The following is a 22,066-nucleotide window of genomic DNA, read 5'->3' on the forward strand; positions in this document are numbered from 1 at the left end:
TTCTCATGAAGGTGATGGAGAACGTTGTTTTGTTTTATCCATAATAGGATAAGTGAATTCTTTCCGTTCCGTGGGAATCTCGGTTCTGTCATGCTCTTTTGCAGTATGGCGTATTCGGGGGCTTCTAAAACATGTATCAAAGGTTAGACCAGCCAGTGAGGTAATTGTACTTTCATCTGTATTAGCTGCTGCTATTCAATCAATTGTACCCACATCCAATAATGTAATACTTCAGAATATATATTCTGAGTGAAATGTATTCCACAATAAAGAGACAGTACAGGCAGAGTGAGAAAGCAGTAGCACACCACTAAGGTCCAAGGTCAAAGGCCATGGCATGTATATAAAAAGATTAGAAAATAAAAACATATTTTCTCCAGGAAATGCACCCTGGCTCTAGTCTGGGTACAGGATGTCTTGTGTGGGCTGGTCAACACACGGCCTGTGGGATTCTCTCTCTAGGGAAACAAGATTTCCCTCAAAGATACAGTAGAGGCAATTTGCATCCCAAATGGCACCCTATTCCTTTAGTGCACTACTGTTAACCAGGGCTTATAGGGTGTCATTTGGGATGCATCCCTCTCTAGGGAAATAAGATATTCCCTAAAAGATAGAGATTGGGACAGAACCCTCTCCTTCCTTCAACGTCAACAGTTCTGCTTGGAATGCACATGGGACTTGAAAATCAAAGTCTCAAAGTCTCTGTAATTGTATTACTCTGCCCCCATCTAACCTCTGTGGGTAATTTGATTTCTATTTATGCTTAATTCTCTGATCTTGTCCACTCATGGCATAGACCTCTTTAAAGGGTTATACAACTAGTGGTAATGATTTAACATGTAGAACTGGAGATTATATAACACAGTGTCCACTGGGGCCAGGCAGGCTGGTGGTGAAACAGCACCAGAGGAGGCTGGTGAGAGGAGGACGCCTCATAATAATGGCTGGAATGGAGTGAACGGAATGGTATCAAACAAAATACATTCATTCCGTTCCAGCCATTACTATGATCCGTGTCCTCCCCATTTAAAGTGCGACCAGCCACCACTGTACAGCACTCATGGATTATCCAAGACACTAATTTAGGTACAGCTCCAAGAAATGTTTCTTAGGAATGACAAATGCTCTGCCACTCCATTGCCTGGATATACATAGGGTATAAATTAAGGACATTTATTGTAGTTCAATTGTTGTTCAATGAGTCTCAGTAGCGCCACTGTGTGGTTAGCTTGGGAATGGAACATTTCATTCAAGAGTTTGTATGGTATGTTTACACATTTTATTATTCAATTCAGGCAAGAACATTATGATCTGAAATGGCTAAATTAGCAAGTAAAACAATTCTTTAAATCCTCAGATAAAATACATAAAATTGCTACAAAATAAATGTCCTTCCCATCACTCAGTGTATATATCCTATTAAAATAGTAAATTATTTTAAAAAGCAAATGTCACCCATCGCAGTCAAGATTTGAGAAATCACATTGTCTGTCCTCTTCCATAGGAATCCAGGTTGCATCCAATGTGTTCTATTCACTAGCACATTCCATAACATTCCATGATGCATTTTAGAAGCTCGGAATCCAAAGTTCCATTTCCAGGTCCAAGTGGTGATCGTCATAGGCAACAGCAGGAGGTCCGTTGGAGGCATCATGGTAGCTTCAATCCAGCATGAACATTCTATTTGTTCCCCAGTGCTGTGCTGGGTAAATACTGCTTCCGGTGGCCGATTCCATGGCTTCTGACCAGACAACATCAACAGTCATTCTTTGTTCATTTCCCAAAGATTTAACATGTTGTATCGACCACAGTTAGTCAACATCCAGTAGGTGATCTACTGTACTGCACACGGACGACGTTCGCTATGGCGTGTCAATGCCTTTAGTTCCTCAGGTACTGTGTGTGGCCACCTGTAGAGCATCAGAGACCAGCTACTGATGAGCTCTGTCAGTGTAGGGGACCCCCTCACACTGGCCTGCTCTGGGGCCCTCTCCACCTCCACCCAACCTCCAGCCCAAGGGGTCATCCATCACCACTTCACCTTCCAGACAGAACATTTTAAAACATGTCAGTGAGGAAAACCAGCAGATTGGAATTAGTTACACTGATAATCACCTAGGGCTGTGTCCCAAATTGCGCCCTATTCCCTATGCAGTGCACTACTTTTGACCAGGACCCATATTCACTGGGTGCTGGTCAAAGGTAGTGAACTAAATAGGGAACAGGGTGCCATTTGGGACACAGCTCTAGTTAAATAGGAAAGACCCAGAGACCTAAATTCAGCGTAGGCGTTTAAAAAAGTTCAGTCTTAATTTAAATTGTCTGCCCAAACTCACCTGGTATAATCTGGGTGGGTAAACTCCCCTGGTATAATCTGGGTGGGTAAACTCCCCTGGTATAATCTGGGTGGGTAAACTCCCCTGGTATAATCTGGGTGGGTAAACTCCCCTGGTATAATCTGGGTGGGTAAACTCCTCGGGTATAATCTGGGTGGGTAAACTCCCCGGGTATAATCTGGGTGGGTATACTCCCCGGGTATAATCTGGGTGGGTATACTCCCCGGGTATATTCTGGGTGGGTAAACTCCCCTGGTATATTCTGGGTGGGTAAACTCCCCAGGTATAATCTGGGTGGGTATACTAACCTGGTATAATCTGGGTGGATAAACTCCCCTGGTATAATCTGGGTGGAGAAACTCACCTGGTATAATCTGAGTGGGTACACTCACCTGGTATAATCTGGGTGGGTAAACTCACCTGGTATAATCTGGGTGGGTACACTCACCTGGTATAATCTGAGTGGGTACACTCACCTGGTATCATCTGGGTGGGTACACTCACCTGGTATCATCTGGGTGGGTAACCTGACCTGGTATCATCTGGGTGGATAAACTCCCCTGGTATAATCTGGGTGGGTACACTCACCTGGTATAATCTGAGTGGGTACACTCACCTGGTATAATCTGGGTGGGTAAACTCACCTGGTATAATCTGGGTGGGTACACTCACCTGGTATAATCTGAGTGGGTACACTCACCTGGTATCATCTGGGTGGGTACACTCACCTGGTATCATCTGGGTGGGTAACCTGACCTGGTATCATCTGGGTGGGTAACCTGACCTGGTATCATCTGGGTGGGTAAACTCACCTGGTATCATCTGGGTGGGTAAACTCACCTGGTATCATCTGGGTGGGTAAACTCACCTGGTATCATCTGGGTGGGTAAACTCACCTGGTATCATCTGGGTGGGTAAACACACCTGGTATCATCTGGGTGTGTAAACTCACCTGGTATAATCTGGGTGGGTAAACTCAACCGGAATCATCTGGGTGGGTAAACTCACCTGGTATCATCTGGGTGGGTAAACTCACCTGGTATCATCTGGGTGGGTAAACTCACCTGGTATCATCTGGGTGGGTAAACTCACCTGGTATCATCTGGGTGGGTAAACTCACCTGGTATCATCTGGGTGGGTAAACTCACCTGGTATAATCTGGGTGGGTAAACTCACCTGGTATAATCTGGGTGGGTAAACTCACCTGGTATAATCTGGGTGGGTAAACTCACCTGGAATCATCTGGGTGGGTAAACTCACCTGGAATCATCTGGGTGGGTAAACTCACCTGGTATAATCTGGGTGGGTAAACTCACCTGGTATAATCTGGGTGGGTAAACTCACCTGGTATAATCTGGGTGGGTAAACTCACCTGGTATAATCTGGGTGGGTAAACTCACCTGGTATCATCTGGGTGGGTAAACTCACCTGGTATCATCTGGGTGGGTAAACTCACCTGGTATAATCTGGGTGGGTAAACTCACCTGGTATAATCTGGGTGGGTAAACTCACCTGGTATCATCTGGGTGGGTAAACTCACCTGGTATCATCTGGGTGGGTAAACTCACCTGGTATCATCTGGGTGGGTAAACTCACCTGGTATAATCTGGGTGGGTAAACTCACCTGGTATAATCTGGGTGGGTAAACTCACCTGGTATAATCTGGGTGGGTAAACTCACCTGGTATAATCTGGGTGGGTAAACTCACCTGGTATAATCTGGGTGGGTAAACTCACCTGGTATAATCTGGGTGGGTAAACTCACCTGGTATAATCTGGGTGGGTAAACTCACCTGGTATGATCTGGGTGGGTAAACTCACCTGGTATAATCTGGGTGGGTAAACTCACCTGGTATAATCTGGGTGGGTAGCTCTGTGCCATAGTAAAAGCCATTTTCCTTTTCTGATGATTTAGTGAAGTTGTCCAACTAGAACAAGAACATATTGACTTATTTTATTATAACAATATTTTCTAGCAAATGTTCCTAACTGATAGTTCTGAAACAAAAGACCTTCATACAGACAATACCCTAAATATTATTTTACAATACGATGACAAAAGTAGTTCAGTGATAACCTTTCATTTGGTTAGGGTAACTGACCTCAGTACAGAAAGATCCAGAAAGTCGACTTGAAATAGTTCCTGTTTCCTGATTCTTGCAGCTACCACAGAAAAAAACAAGGAGGTGCCATGCATAATATGTGATTCTACAAGTCTATCTTTGAGATAAGTACAATAATGTGTTATTCTATAAGTCTATCTTTGAGATAAGTACAATAATGTGTTATTCTACAAGTCCATCTTTGAGATAAGTACAATAATGTGTTATTCTATAAGTCTATCTTTGAGATAAGTACAATAATGTGTTATTCTACAAGTCTATCTTTGAGATAAGTACAATAATGTGTTATTCTATAAGTCTATCTTTGAGATAAGTACAATAATGTGTTATTCTATAAGTCTATCTTTGAGATAAGTACAATAATGTGTTATTCTATAAGTCTATCTTTGAGATAAGTACAATAATGTGTTATTCTATAAGTCTATCTTTGAGATAAGTACAATAATGTGTTATTCTATAAGTCCATCTTTGAGATAAGTACAATAATGTGTTATTCTATAAGTCTATCTTTGAGATAAGTACAATAATGTGTTATTCTATAAGTCTATCTTTGAGATAAGTACAATAATGTGTTATTCTATAAGTCTATCTTTGAGATAAGTACAATAATGTGTTATTCTATAAGTCTATCTTTGAGATAAGTACAATAATGTGTTATTCTATAAGTCTATCTTTGAGATAAGTACAATAATGTGTTATTCTATAAGTCTATCTTTGAGATAAGTACAATAATGTGTTATTCTATAAGTCTATCTTTGAGATAAGTACAATAATGTGTTATTCTATAAGTCTATCTTTGAGATAACTTTTACACTTTGGAAGACTACAATTTCACAGCTGCATAGCAGGAAAACTTCCAGTACTTGTGTCTTGCAACACTGTACATGATAACCAAATGCATCGGTATCATGATTTCCTAGTGGGATTACCTACCTGACACTGTCTGACAACAACGCATCACAATCCATGGAGGGCTCCATTTGCAGATGATTCTAAAAAACAATAAAATCAACATATCAATCCTGAGAATACATGATTGTGTAGTCTCACTTGTACCAAACTCATAGCTGTGGGATTGAAAAAAAATTGTTTGCATGCAACTATTGGAATTAGGGTCGCAATATTCCAGTAACTTTCCCAAAATGCCAAGTTCTTCCAGAAATCCTGGTTGGTTAATCACCAAGGCCAGAGAGGAGTAGTGAAACAAGGATCTGACCTGTCCTGCGTTGCCGTTGCTGTCAGATGACTGGGGAAAGCCCATCTCTATGTCCTGCTGGCTGGCCTGTTTACGCCGTCTTGTTATAATGTAGTCATACGTGCTCATTCTGTTTAACACTGCAGAGACCAGAGGAATGAAGGAAGGAAGACATGCAGTATGTAGTGTCTTGTTGTGATGACCTTGTGTATTGTTGTAATGCTGCAAGAGAAACATCCTCAGAGAGAATAATGAAGTGTTGTCATGCCAACTCACATACACATACACTATTCCATCGGTTCCATTGTACTAAATCAAGCTAAAATCTAGTATATGGAAGGTATTCAAAAGTATTTTGACATATGTACAATATTTTACCCAGGTCTGGGCCCGTATTCACAAAGTCTCAGAACAGAACTGCTGATCAATGATCAGTTTTGCTTTTCAGATCATAATGAACACACTTATGTTTTTATATCCTAGATCAGCACTTTCACTCTGAGACACTTGATACATACAGCCCCTGGACCAGTTTGTAACTCACAGAGATAGATGTGGAAGCCCAGTAGGTGAACCAGCAGCAGTAGAGAGCCAGTAGCCAACATGACCGTGAGGAAGGCTACAACCAGGAGACTCCCTGAGCTTGTCTCCATGGGTACCAGGGGCAGGAAGACCAGCCACGTCCCGTTACTCATCACACCTACAGACAGGAAGACCAGCCACGTCCCGTTACTCATCACACCTACAGACAGGAAGACCAGCCACGTCCCGTTACTCAACACACCTACAGACAGGAAGACCAGCCACATCCCGTTACTCATCACACCTACAGACAGGAAGACCAGCCACGTCCCGTTACTCATCACACCTACAGACAGGAAGACCAGCCACGTCCCGTTACTCAACACACCTACAGACAGGAAGACCAGCCACGTCCCGTTACTCATCACACCTACAGACAGGAAGACCAGCAACGTCCCGTTACTCAACACACCTACAGACAGGAAGACCAGCCACGTCCCGTTACTCAACACACCTACAGACAGGAAGCCCAGCCACGTCCCGTTACTCATCACACCTACAGACAGGAAGACCAGCCACGTCCCGTTACTCATCACACCTACAGACAGGAAGACCAGCCACGTCCCGTTACTCATCACACCTACAGACAGGAAGACCAGCCACGTCCCGTTACTCATCACACCTACAGACAGGAAGACCAGCCACGTCCCGTTACTCATCACACCTACAGACAGGAAGACCAGCCACGTCCCGTTACTCATCACACCTACAGACAGGAAGACCAGCCACGTCCCGTTACTCATCACACCTACAGACAGGAAGACCAGCCACGTCCCGTTACTCAACACACCTACAGACAGGAAGACCAGCCACGTCCCGTTACTCATCACACCTACAGACAGGAAGACCAGCCACGTCCCGTTACTCAACACACCTACAGACAGGAAGACCAGCCACGTCCCGTTACTCATCACACCTACAGACAGGAAGACCAGCCACGTCCCGTTACTCAACACACCTACAGACAGGAAGACCAGCCACGTCCCGTTACTCATCACACCTACAGACAGGAAGACCAGCCACGTCCCGTTACTCATCACACCTACAGACAGGAAGACCAGCCACGTCCCGTTACTCATCACACCTACAGACAGGAAGACCAGCCACGTCCCGTTACTCATCACACCTACAGACAGGAAGACCAGCCACGTCCCGTTACTCAACAGACCTACAGACAGGAAGACCAGCCACGTCCCGTTACTCAACACACCTACAGACAGGAAGACCAGCCACGTCCCGTTACTCAACACACCTACAGACAGGAAGACCAGCCACGTCCCGTTACTCAACACACCTACAGACAGGAAGACCAGCCACGTCCCGTTACTCATCACACCTACAGACAGGAAGACCAGCCACGTCCCATTACTCAACACACCTACACAGACAAGGGCCGTTTTTTTGCCCATACCTGACATAGATGATCAAAATCATCATCCAATTACTTCTCTGATGACCTCATATTGAACCCAGTCGTCTGCATTGCCTCCTCTCTATCTAGTCTAGTTAAGCTGACCTAACACCACCAAAGACCACGACTCACTGGTAAACTGTGGTGAGGTGATGAACTCACTGGTAAACTGTGGTGAGGTGATGAACTCACTGGTAAACTGTGGTGAGGTGATGAACTCACTGGTAAACTGTGGTGAGGTGATGAACTCACTGGTAAACTGTGGTGAGGTGATGAACACACTGGTAAACTGTGGTGAGGTGATGAACTCACTGGTAAACTGTTTTGAGGTGATGAACTCACTGGTAAACTGTGGTGCGGTGATGAACTCACTGGTAAACTGTGGTGCGGTGATGAACTCACTGGTAAACTGTGGTGAGGTGATGAACTCACTGGTAAACTGTGGTGCGGTGATGAACTCACTGGTAAACTGTGGTGCGGTGATGAACTCACTGGTAAACTGTGGTGCGGTGATGAACTCACTGGTAAACTGTGGTGAGGTGATGAACTCACTGGTAAACTGTGGGGCGATGCGGAGATAAACTCACTGGTAAACTGTGGTGAGGTGATGAACTCACTGGTAAACTGTGGTGAGGTGATGAACACACTGGTAAACTGTGGTGAGGTGATGAACTCACTAGTAAACTGTGGTGCGGTGATGAACTCACTGGTAAACTGTGGTGAGGTGATAAACTCACTGGTAAACTGTGGTGAGGTGATAAACTCACTGGTAAACTGTGGTGAGGTGATAAACTCACTGGTAAACTGTGGTGAGGTGATAAACTCACTGGTAAACTGTGGTGAGGTGATAAACTCACTGGTAAACTGTGGGGCGATGCGGAGATAAACTCACTGGTAAACTGTGGGGCGATGCGGAGATAAACTCACTGGTAAACTGTGGGGCGATGCGGAGATAAACTCACTGGTAAACTGTGGGGCGATGCGGAGATAAACTCACTGGTAAACTGTGGGGCGATGCGGAGATAAACTCACTGGTAAACTGTAGTGAGGTGATGAACTCACTGGTAAACTGTGGTGAGGTGATGAACTCACTGGTAAACTGTGGTGAGGTGATGAACTCACTGGTAAACTGTGGTGAGGTGATGAACTCACTGGTAAACTGTGGTGAGGTGATGAACTCACTGGTAAACTGTGGTGAGGTGATGAACTCACTGGTAAACTGTGGTGAGGTGATGAACTCACTGGTAAACTGTGGTGAGGTGATGAACTCACTGGTAAACTGTGGTGAGGTGATGAACTCACTGGTAAACTGTGGTGAGGTGATGAACTCACTGGTAAACTGTGGTGAGGTGATGAACTCACTGGTAAACTGTGGTGAGGTGATGAACTCACTGGTAAACTGTGGTGAGGTGATGAACTCTGGTAAACTGTGGTGAGGTGATGAACTCACTGGTAAACTGTGGTGAGGTGATGAACTCACTGGTAAACTGTGGTGAGGTGATGAACTCACTGGTAAACTGTGGTGAGGTGATGAACTCACTGGTAAACTGTGGTGAGGTGATGAACTCACTGGTAAACTGTGGTGAGGTGATGAACTCACTGGTAAACTGTGGTGAGGTGATGAACTCACTGGTAAACTGTGGTGAGGTGATGAACTCACTGGTAAACTGTGGTGAGGTGATGAACACACTGGTAAACTGTGGTGAGGTGATGAACTCACTGGTAAACTGTGGTGAGGTGATGAACTCACTGGTAAACTGTGGTGCGGGGATGAACTCACTGGTAAACTGTGGTGAGGGGATGAACTCACTGGTAAACTGTGGTGAGGTGATGAACTCACTGGTAAACTGTGGTGAGGTGATGAACTCACTGGTAAACTGTGGTGAGGTGATGAACTCACTGGTAAACTGTGGTGAGGTGATGAACTCACTGGAAAACTATGGTACGGTGAGGAGAAGAAAACATACTGTCAAACTGTTGTGCGGTGCGGAGACTGGCAGGGTCCATATAATGCTGGATGAAGATGAACAGGATGACCACGAGAAGCACGAGGACGCCCAGCGTAGCAGACAACACCGTCACAAAGAAGTACCTGAGGAGGAGAAACAGAGAAACGTGGCTTTGATCTCAATCAAATGTATTGGATTTAACCTTGTCCTTTTTATATGAGGCACAAAGTGCTTTCCAGTTACCCGGCCCAGACCCCAAAGAACAAGCAAAGCAGATGCTAAAGCAAAGTGGCTGAAATAAACTACATTTAAAAGAATGATATTCAAAACAATATTTCCTCAAACTCTTAGTAGTCAACGTTGACTGAAATGGGCCATCCTCCCATGCTTCCTCTTACCAGTAGTTCTGACCCCCCACACAGTTATTCAGCCATTTACAGTGGTGGTCAAAGTCTTCAATACACTTGTTGCACACACCACAGTGCTTCACTTTCGGGTCCCTAGAGAGAGACACAGAGAAACCACATCAACCTTGTTGCAATTTCCTCAATGAGAAAAAAACACAATTGTATCTCAATGTATAGTATAATGCAACAGGTCAGAAATATATACTTTTAAAGGGGAAATCCTGAATTCAAACCGGAACAAAATATCCGCCCGCCACTTTTAAAAGTGAAAACATTTGACCATTTCCAGATTGCTCTTTTAAAGAGACTTGGGTGAGATACATACACATTGATTTTACACAGGTAGCAGTGTAGGTTGTGGATAACATGAGGTTGTTTCTTCTTGTCGAAGACAGGCAGTGGGTTGGAGTAGCTCTTCTTGGCACGGACGCCTGCCTCTGCTGGGTCTATAGACACGGCAGCTAGATGGGTGACCAGGTGCACAATGAAGGCTATACCAGTCAGCTGCATAGTGGAATGGTCAAGGGTCTAACAAGGGAAATATTGATAGAATTGATAAAATAACCACACCATGAACCATAGTAGAATCCAAACCAGCTTGAATATCTGATTCAGTATCGATGTTTGACATAAGAAGTGTCCACTCTCATTCCAGATGTCATTTTCACAGACCTTAGTGACTTCAAATGACTATACGGTATACTAGTGAATAATACTAGTGAATAATACTAGTGAATAATACTAGTGAATAATATAACCTTCAACTCATTCATGATCTTCTCACAGAAGATTCCATTGTGTGTGGAAGAGCCACACATAAGAAACGGGGCATTTAGGAGAGCCATGGAGGTACACAAAAGCTTCTCTATGTGAGGAGGAGTAGTAGTGCCAAGTCTGAATAAATAAACCCTTTCTGTTTCTGCCATCAACCTGCTAGCCTTTAAACAAGAGGTGCAGCTGACATCATACTGCAGTCAAATCAAGACAAAAGAGCTGTGATGACAGTGGCTTACATCCCAAATGTCACCCTATTCCCTATATAGTGCACTACTTTAGGTCAAAAGTTGTGTACTATGTAGGGAATAGGGTGCCATTTGGGGACGCATGGCAACATTAAAGCCTTCTATGCAATGTATAGGTCTTGCTCTTCACTCAAAGCAGAAATATTTCAGGAACTGAAACCAAGCAAGACATCTCACAGAAAACATCTGACGTGAACACCTTGGTCAAATATTTACACTTATTTGAGTTGAGAATGACTTTTGGTACTATTCTATTGGTTCTACTTGTACCTGGAAAACTAAATCAAATGGTTCTACTTGTACCAGGCAAAGTCAATCGAGTGCAGCTCAAGTATTTGAAAGTATTTGACCCAGGCCCCCTTGAAACCTTTTCAACCTCGGCTTTCGACCCAGAGTCCTTGACTCCTTGAGTAAAGGTTACAGAGTAGGCCATGTGGCTCCAGGGTGAAGGTAGTAGTGGAATATAGATCCCAAAGCCAACTACAGCCATGTAGCTGTATATGGTCCATCCCACCAGCTGGAAGGAGTGAGGGGACAGGCCCAGCCGTTAACCCTGGAGAGAGATGCCGTCGAGGGGGTCACCAGCTCATTCCTGCTGCTGCCGCGTGCAGGGGCCGTCCGCCTCAGCCCCCGCCCAAAACAGCTCATCTGGAACACAGAAGACAGCGACACATAGGACCAAGGTCCCAAATGGCACCCTATTCAGTGCACTACTTTAAACCAGGACACATAGTGCTCTGATCAAATGTAGTGCACTATATAGAGACTAGTGTGCCATTTGGGACGGAGCCCAGGCCTTTCTCCTGACCACAATACCTGGCCAGGAAAACCTCTCTGGATGTAGACTATGATGACTAGGACCCTGGTTATAGACTATGATGACTAGGAATCTGGTTATAGACTATGATGACTAGGACCCTGGTTATAGACTACAACCCTGGTTATAGACTATGCTGACTAGCACCCTGGTTATAGACTATGCTGACTAGGACCCTGGTTATAGACTATGATGACTAGGACCCTGGTTATAGACTATGATGACTAGGACCCTGGTTATAGACTACAACCCTAGTTATAGTCTATGGTGACTAGGACCCTGGTTATAGACTATGATGACTAGTACCCTGGTTATAGTCTATGATGACTATCACCCTGGTTATAGACTATGCTGACTAGCACCCTGGTTATAGACTATGATGACTAGGACCCTGGTTATAGACTATGATGACTAGGACCCTGGTTATAGACTATGCTGACTATCACCCTGGTTATAGACTATGCTGACTAGCACCCTGGTTATAGACTATGCTGACTAGGATCCTGGTTATAGTCTATGATGACTAGGACCCTGGTTATAGACTATGCTGACTATCACCCTGGTTATAGACTATGCTGACTAGCACCCTGGTTATAGACTATGATGACTAGGACCCTGGTTATAGACTATGATGACTAGGACCCTGGTTATAGACTATGATGACTAGCACCCTGGTTATAGTCTATGATGACTAGCACCCTGGTTATAGACTATGATGACTAGGACCCTGGTTATAGTCTATGATGACTAGGACCCTGGTTATAGACTATGATGACTAGGACCCTGGTTATAGACTATGATGACTAGGACCCTGGTTATAGTCTATGATGACTAGGATCCTGGTTATAGTCTATGATGACTAGGACCCTGGTTATAGACTACAACCCTGGTTATAGACTATGCTGACTAGGACCCTGGTTATAGACTATGCTGACTAGGACCCTGGTTATAGACTATGCTGACTAGGACCCTGGTTATAGACTATGCTGACTAGGACCCTGGTTATAGACTATGCTGACTAGGACCCTGGTTATAGACTATGATGACTATCACCCTGGTTATAGACTATGATGACTAGGATCCTGGTTATAGTCTATGATGACTAGGACCCTGGTTATAGACTATGATGACTAGGACCCTGGTTGTAGACTATGATGACTAGGACCCTGGTTATAGACTACAACCCTGGTTATAGACTATGATGACTAGGACCCTGGTTATAGACTATGCTGACTAGGACCCTGGTTATAGTCTATGATGACTAGGACCCTGGTTATAGACTATGATGACTAGGACCCTGGTTATAGACTATGATGACTAGGACCCTGGTTATAGACTATGATGACTAGGACCCTGGTTATAGACTACAACCCTGGTTATAGACTATGATGACTAGTACCCTGGTTATAGACTACCACCCTGGTTATAGTCTATGATGACCAGGACACTGGTTATAGAATATGATGACTTAGGATCCTGGTTATAGAATATGATGACTTAGGATCCTGGTTATAGTCTATGATGACTAGGACCCTGGTTATAGAATATGATGACTAGGACCCTGGTTATAGACTATGATGACTAGGACCCTGGTTATAGACTACAACCCTGGTTATAGACTATGATGACTAGTACCCTGGTTATAGACTACCACCCTGGTTTTAGACTATGATGACTAGGACCCTGGTTATAGACTATGATGACTAGGACCCTGGTTATAGACTACCACCCTGGTTTTAGACTATGATGACTAGGACCCTGGTTATAGACTATGATGACTAGGACCCTGGTTATAGACTATGATGATTAGGACCCTGGTTATAGACTATGATGACTAGCACCCTGGTTATAGTCTATGATGACTAGGACCCTGGTTATAGACTATGATGACTAGGAATCTGGTTATAGACTATGATGACTAGGACCCTGGTTATGGTCTATGATGACTAGGACCCTGGTTATGGTCTATGATGACTAGGACCCTGGTTATAGACTATGATGACTAGCACCCTGGTTATAGTCTATGATGACTAGGACCCTGGTTATAGTCTATGATGACTAGGACCCTGGTTATAGTCTATGATGACTAGGACCCTGGTTATAGTCTATGATGACTAGGACCCTGGTTATAGACTATGATGACTAGGACCCTGGTTATAGACTATGATGACTAGCACCCTGGTTATAGTCTATGATGACTAGGACCCTGGTTATAGTCTATGATGACTAGGATCCTGGTTATAGTCTATGATGACTAGGACCCTGGTTATAGACTACAACCCTGGTTATAGACTATGATGACTAGTACCCTGGTTATAGACTATGCTGACTAGGACCCTGGTTATAGACTATGCTGACTATCACCCTGGTTATAGACTATGATGACTAGGACCCTGGTTATAGACTATGATGACTAGGACCCTGGTTATAGTCTATGATGACTAGGACCCTGGTTATAGTCTATGATGACTAGGACCCTGGTTATAGTCTATGATGACTAGGACCCTGGTTATAGTCTATGATGACTAGGACCCTGGTTATAGACTATGATGACTAGGACCCTGGTTATAGACTATGATGACTCGGACCCTGGTTATAGACTATGATGACTAGGACCCTGGTTATAGTCTATGATGACTAGGACCCTGGTTATAGACTATGATGACTAGGACCCTGGTTATAGACTATGATGACTAGGACCCTGGTTATAGACTATGATGACTAGGACCCTGGTTATAGACTATGATGACTAGGACCCTGGGGGACCAGTACCGAGAAAAAATGTTTGAAATGTATGCATTCACTACTGTAAGTCGCTCTGGATAAGAGCGTCTGCTAAATGACTAAAATGTTTTAAATGTTTAAATGTTTATAGACTACAACCCTGGTTATAGACTACAACCCTGGTTATAGTCTATGATGACCAGGACCCTGGTTATAGACTATGCTGACTAGGATCCTGGTTATAGAATATGATGACTTAGGATCCTGGTTATAGAATATGATGACTTAGGATCCTGGTTATAGTCTATGATGACTAGGACCCTGGTTATAGAATATGATGACTAGGACCCTGGTTATAGACTATGATAACTAGGACCCTGGTTATAGACTACAACCCTGGTTATAGACTATGATGACTAGCACCCTGGTTATAGACTACCACCCTGGTTTTAGACTATGATGACTAGGACCCTGGTTATAGACTATGATGACTAGGACCCTGGTTATAGACTACCACCCTGGTTTTAGACTATGATGACTAGGACCCTGGTTATAGACTATGATGACTAGGACCCTGGTTATAGACTATGATGACTAGGACCCTGGTTATAGACTATGCTGACTAGGACCCTGGTTATAGACTATGATGACTATCACCCTGGTTATAGTCTATGATGACTAGGACCCTGGTTATAGACTATGATGACTAGGAATCTGGTTATAGACTATGATGACTAGGACCCTGGTTATGGTCTATGATGACTAGGACCCTGGTTATAGACTATGATGACTAGCACCCTGGTTATAGTCTATGATGACTAGGACCCTGGTTATAGTCTATGATGACTAGGACCCTGGTTATAGTCTATGATGACTAGGACCCTGGTTATAGTCTATGATGACTAGGACCCTGGTTATAGACTATGATGACTAGGACCCTGGTTATAGTCTATGATGACTAGGACCCTGGTTATAGACTATGCTGACTAGGACCCTGGTTATAGACTATGCTGACTAGGACCCTGGTTATAGACTATGATGACTATCACCCTGGTTATAGACTATGATGACTAGGACCCTGGTTATAGACTATGATGACTAGGACCCTGGTTATAGACTATGATGACTAGGACCCTGGTTATAGACTACAACCCTGGTTATAGACTATGATGACTAGTACCCTGGTTATAGACTACCACCCTGGTTATAGTCTATGATGACCAGGACCCTGGTTATAGAATATGATGACTTAGGATCCTGGTTATAGAATATGATGACTTAGGATCCTGGTTATAGTCTATGATGACTAGGACCCTGGTTATAGAATATGATGACTAGGACCCTGGTTATAGACTATGATGACTAGGACCCTGGTTATAGACTACAACCCTGGTTATAGACTATGATGACTAGTACCCTGGTTATAGACTACCACCCTGGTTTTAGACTATGATGACTAGGACCCTGGTTATAGACTATGATGACTAGGACCCTGGTTATAGACTACCACCCTGGTTTTAGACTATGATGACTAGGACCCTGGTTATAGACTATGATGACTAGGACCCTGGTTATAGACTATGATGATTAGGACCCTGGTTATAGACTATGATGACTAGCACCCTGGTTATAGTCTATGATGACTAGGACCCTGGTTATAGACTATGATGACTAGGAATCTGGTTATAGACTATGATGACTAGGACCCTGGTTATGGTCTATGATGACTAGGACCCTGGTTATAGACTATGATGACTATCACCCTGGTTATAGTCTATGATGACTAGGACCCTGGTTATAGTCTATGATGACTAGGACCCTGGTTATAGTCTATGATGACTAGGACCCTGGTTATAGTCTATGATGACTAGGACCCTGGTTATAGACTATGATGACTAGGACCCTGGTTATAGACTATGATGACTAGCACCCTGGTTATAGTCTATGATGACTAGGACCCTGGTTATAGTCTATGATGACTAGGATCCTGGTTATAGTCTATGATGACTAGGACCCTGGTTATAGACTACAACCCTGGTTATAGACTATGATGACTAGGACCCTGGTTATAGACTATGCTGACTAGGACCCTGGTTATAGACTATGCTGACTAACACCCTGGTTATAGACTATGATGACTAACACCCTGGTTATAGACTATGATGACTAGGACCCTGGTTATAGACTATGATGACTAGGACCCTGGTTATAGACTATGATGACTAGGACCCTGGTTATAGTCTATGATGACTCGTACCCTGGTTATAGTCTATGATGACTCGTACCCTGGTTATAGTCTATGATGACTCGGACCCTGGTTATAGACTATGATGACTAGGACCCTGGTTATAGACTATGATGACTAGGACCCTGGTTATAGACTATGATGACTAGGACCCTGGGGGACCAGTACCGAGAAAAATGTTTGAAATGTATGCATTCACTACTGTAAGTCGCTCTGGATAAGGCGTCTGCTAAATGACTAAAATGTTTTAAATGTTTAAATGTTTATAGACTACAACCCTGGTTATAGACTACAACCCTGGTTATAGACTATGATGACTAGTACCCTGGTTATAGACTACCACCCTGGTTATAGTCTATGATGACCAGGACCCTGGTTATAGACTATGCTGACTAGGATCCTGGTTATAGAATATGATGACTTAGGATCCTGGTTATAGAATATGATGACTTAGGATCCTGGTTATAGTCTATGATGACTAGGACCCTGGTTATAGAATATGATGACTAGGACCCTGGTTATAGACTATGATGACTAGCACCCTGGTTATAGACTACCACCCTGGTTTTAGACTATGATGACTAGGACCCTGGTTATAGACTATGATGACTAGGACCCTGGTTATAGACTACCACCCTGGTTTTAGACTATGATGACTAGGACCCTGGTTATAGTCTACAACCCTGGTTATAGACTATGATGACTAGGACCCTGGTTATAGACTACCACCCTGGTTTTAGACTATGATGACTAGGACCCTGGTTATAGACTATGATGACTAGGACCCTGGTTATAGACTATGATGACTAGGACCCTGGTTATAGACTATGATGACTAGGATCCAAAGTTCTTCATTTTTTGTGTCAAATGGCCAAGTACAACTTGCCCCCTTCCATCATCACACCAAAAGTGAAAGGGATGTTTTGTGTCTCTTTTAGAACGCATGATGCCACACTGGTAGGCTGCGGTTACATTTGCCAGGGAAATGAGTTGAGTTGTAGCATGACGGCATCGTTACCATCCCCCACAACCATCCTGTATCAACAGCTTATCTCACAGTGTCCATAGCGGTTCAGCATTGTATCTAAACACTCTGGGCTGACGTCCCAAATGGCACCCGATTCCCTATATATTACACTACTTCTGACCAGGACCCATAGCGCTCTAGTCTAATGTCGTGCACTATATAAAGAACAGGGTGCCGTTTGGGACGGACGCAACTGTGGTCATAATATCCAACCCTTCTGGACGGTTTTGGTTAAGATGAAAACAAATTTACTTCCTTTTCTTTGGACTATCTGTTTTTAAAAACAGAAGTTCGTTTCACAAGGAGGATATTGCTTTGAGCAGTCAGCCAGTCACATTTTAACCTTTCCCAATCAAAGCTGAACTTTTTCTATGACATTTACGCGGACAAACTCCTCCTATGCCACTATGTTTCTATCGTTATTTCTTTCTGACTTAAAATTGTCCCTTCCTCGTCTTACCTTCTCCACTAAGCTGTCAAAATCATAATGACCATTCTCTTAATTCTCAAAATTCAATAGTCAGAATGTTAGTGTATGAAAAATGATGATGCTGTAGAGCTAATCGTATTGTCATCATCTTAATTTTGGCACACATGGGCATTGAGCCAGCGCTTTGACATGGGCGTATGATCCTGTGTGCCTCCTGAGTTCATTGACAGGGGTTGAAATTCGGTTGCCTAGCAAATTCAGTAATAAATCCCTGTGGCGTATTCATTAAGCGCCATACGGAAGAAGATGTACTGAAACTGGGAAAGACTAGTCTAGACTTGTCCTATAAGAAACTCTCGTTTTCGTTTGCAGTTGTAAAACGTTTTGCCCCGGTGTGGACTAATGAATAGGACCCAGGCTTCTTATTTGAGCTCCTGCCAATCGGATGGTTTCTCCGACTACACTGTTTTCCTAGGCAAATAATGTAGCCCTAGTTCCCACAATAGTTGAAACATAAATCGAGACAGGAAAATGTATAGTGAGGCAAATGGCTTTATTATAGAGAAGCCGTAACAAAATGCACCAACCGGACGTTTGTAACTGCGAATGTTCCATAATGCGATTTGTTTTCATCATCTGTCAGTCACACACTCAACAACGCTAGCAAACAACACCACAATCAGAACTAAACATTTTCCAAAACACCAACGTGCACAGCTGCAAACATAAAATACATAAACTGATTAGACACATTATATCAAAACACATCAAATGTTCTATTGAAGTTGACCTTTTTACATCTGTAAAGTGTATTCAGAATTATTAGAAAATTACTTACGTTTGTCGGATGGCGTTCAATAACGAAAAGCACACTGTGATGACAAAAATAAATATTTGCTCAAATTAAGAAGCAGAATTCACCGTCTTGATTGCCCATAATTGTTTGGTTCACCCAATCAGTCGGACTTATGTCTCAACTACAGTCTCTTGCCAAAACGCAAAAGCGCACTGAATCAATTGAGCAGGCAACACTTAGGAAGGCTACTAGGCTATATAAAATGTAACGTACGTAAGATCCATATCAAAGGAACTTGCACGGTGGGTGTCAGTCAATCATCATAAGTTGGAGAACTTATCTCGCCGTGCGACCACTGCTATGGAAACTGGCCTTGGAGAAACGCGCATGCTCCGTACGCGGTGCTAATATAACACCCTCTGAAAGGATGCCTTTAACATTTACCAGGCTGACTGCACAACCAACTTTTTCAGTACTTTTCATACCTAAAACATTATTTTTTTTTTATAAAAATGAAATATATGTCTACATATGCAGCCTAGAACTCTAGCCCTATAACCTTGGCATTGCATTCAACTTCATGTAGCTATAATTAGGGAGATTCTTTCCCATGACTGGTTTGCTTCTTTAGGAGTAATTTACTTTACAGTTATTATGCTACATAATTTATAGCCTCCACAGAACAACAGGAACTGAAACCAGGTAGGAAATACTGTGGCAGTGAAACTTCTGCTTTCTTAACAGACTCCTACACATGCTTTAAAGTCTGCATCCTAAATGGAACCCTGTTCCCTTTATAGTGCACTTTTAAAGAATGTGTAGGAGTCTGTTCCAGTTCATCCGAAAGGTGTTCGATGGGGTTGAGATTTCCCTTCACTGGAACTAAGGGGCCTAGCCAGAACCATGAAAAACAGCCCCAGGCCATTATTCTTCCTCCACCAAACTTTACAGTTGGCACTATGCATTGGGGCAGGTAGGGTTCTCCTGGCATCCGCCAAACCCAGATTTATCTGTCAGACTGCCAGATGGTGAAGCGTGATTCATCACTCAAGAGAACGCATTTCCACTGCTCCAAAGTCCAATGGTGGCGAGCTTTACACCACTCCAGCCGACGCTTGGCATTGCGCTTGGTGATATCAGGCTTGTGTGCGGCTGCTCGGCCATGGAAAACCATTTCATGATGCTCCTGACGAACAGTTCTTGTGCTGATGTTGCTTCCAGGGGCAGTTTGAAACTCAGTAGTGAGTGTTGTAACCGAGGACAGATCATTTTAATGCCCTACACGCTTCAGCACTAGGTGGTCCCGTTCTGTGAGCTTGTGTGGCCTACCACTTCGCGGCTGAGTCGTTGTTGCTCCTAGACGTTTCCATATTACAATAACAGCACTTACAGTTGACCTGGGAAGCTCTAGCAGGGCAGAAATTTGACAAACTTACTTGTTGGAAAGGTGGCATCCTATGACAGTGCCACGTTGAAAGTCACTGAACTCTTCAGTAAGGCCATTCTACTGCCAATGTTTGTCTATGGAGATTGCATGGCAGTGTGCTCTATTTTATACACCTGTCAGCAACGGGTTTGGCTGAAATAGCAGAATATACTAATTTAAAGGTGTCCACATACTTTTGTATATATAGTGTATATTGTTCCTTTGTATCCTGTTTCTTACCCACCGTCCCTAATGGTCTGAATGAACCCTTTTCATAACTTGATGGGCATAAACCAGCACAGACCTACTAACAACATTGACATTCATTTCAGTGTGATGTTTTGAACTCAACATTGAATAGTCTCTTTCCTCTCAGCCACAGAGATAGTGGCTGTGAGAAGAGATGGAACATTGCATGGCAACTGTGTTACCTTTCCATTAATACAAGAGTCCATTCTAGAATTGTCCTTAAATAGAACAGACAGTCCAGCTAAAACTGGTGGGTTGGACATGTAGCTTAGCAACAATAGCTCTTGGGTGGCCTGTAAGAGACTCCACTCCAACATGCTTGTTCCTTTTCTCACTAACAGTGGGCAGCCATGTAAACACAGGGACCAGTCCTTTTCACACCGGACCAATACAACCTGCGTGATAACATCCTTTATGAGAGGAGGACAGTTGGTAGGCTCCTGGGGCCTTATTATATAGCAAGTGTCTCAGAGTAAAAGACTGCTGATTTAGGATCAGTTTAGCCATTTAGTTCACAATGAACAGGATTACATGGATGGGGGGGGTCTGATCCTAGATCAGCACTCCTATGCTGAGATGGTTGATACATATGGTCCCTGAGCTTGTTTTTAACCTTTATTGAACTAGGCAAGTTAGATACAAACAAATTCTTATTTACAAAGACGGCCTAACCCGGCCAAACCCTCTCCTAAGCCGGACGACACTGGGCCAATTGTGCACCACCCTATGGGACTTCCGAATTACGGCCAGTTGTGATACAGCCCGGGATCGAACCAGGGTCTGTAGTGATGCACTGCCTTAGACCGCTGCGCCACTCGGGAGCCCTTTTATACCGCTCTGATATCTGCCCTCTTGAAAAGTACGAGATAAGACTCCACTGTATCATATCAATCCCTGAAGTGCCCAAAACATTTGAAAGAAAAGCTAATGAATGACACAGTAGTGATACTGACACAGTAGGGTCTGTTTGGCCCTGTCCGGGGGTATCATCGGATGGGGCCAGTGTCTCCTGACCCCTCCTGTCTCAGCCTCCAGTATTCATGCTGCAGTAGTTTATGTGTCTGGGGGCTAGGGTCAGTCTGTTATATCTGGAGTATTTCTCCAGTGTCCTGTGTGAATTTAAGTATGCTCTCTCTAATTCTCTTTCTTTCTTTCTTTCTCTCTCTCGGGGATTACCTCAGGATTACCTGGCATGATGACTCCTTGCTGTCCCCAGTCCACCTGGCTGTGCTGCTGCTCCAGTTTCAACTGTTCTGCCTGCGGCTATGGAACCCTGACCTGTTCACCGGACGTGCTACCTGTCCCAGACCTGCTGTTTTCAACTCTCT

General features: G+C 43.7%; 1 pseudogene; it reads right to left on the reverse strand.

The window, feature by feature from the left end:
• Window positions 1-1,265: 1,265 nt before the first annotated feature.
• Window positions 1,266-20,292, reverse strand: LOC106598652 (palmitoyltransferase ZDHHC11-like; annotated as a pseudogene).
• Between the last annotated feature and the right edge of the window lie 1,774 nt (window positions 20,293-22,066).

This window comes from Salmo salar, unplaced genomic scaffold, assembly GCF_905237065.1.
Source record: "Salmo salar unplaced genomic scaffold, Ssal_v3.1, whole genome shotgun sequence".
In the NCBI taxonomy this organism is placed as follows: Eukaryota; Metazoa; Chordata; class Actinopteri; order Salmoniformes; family Salmonidae; genus Salmo; species Salmo salar.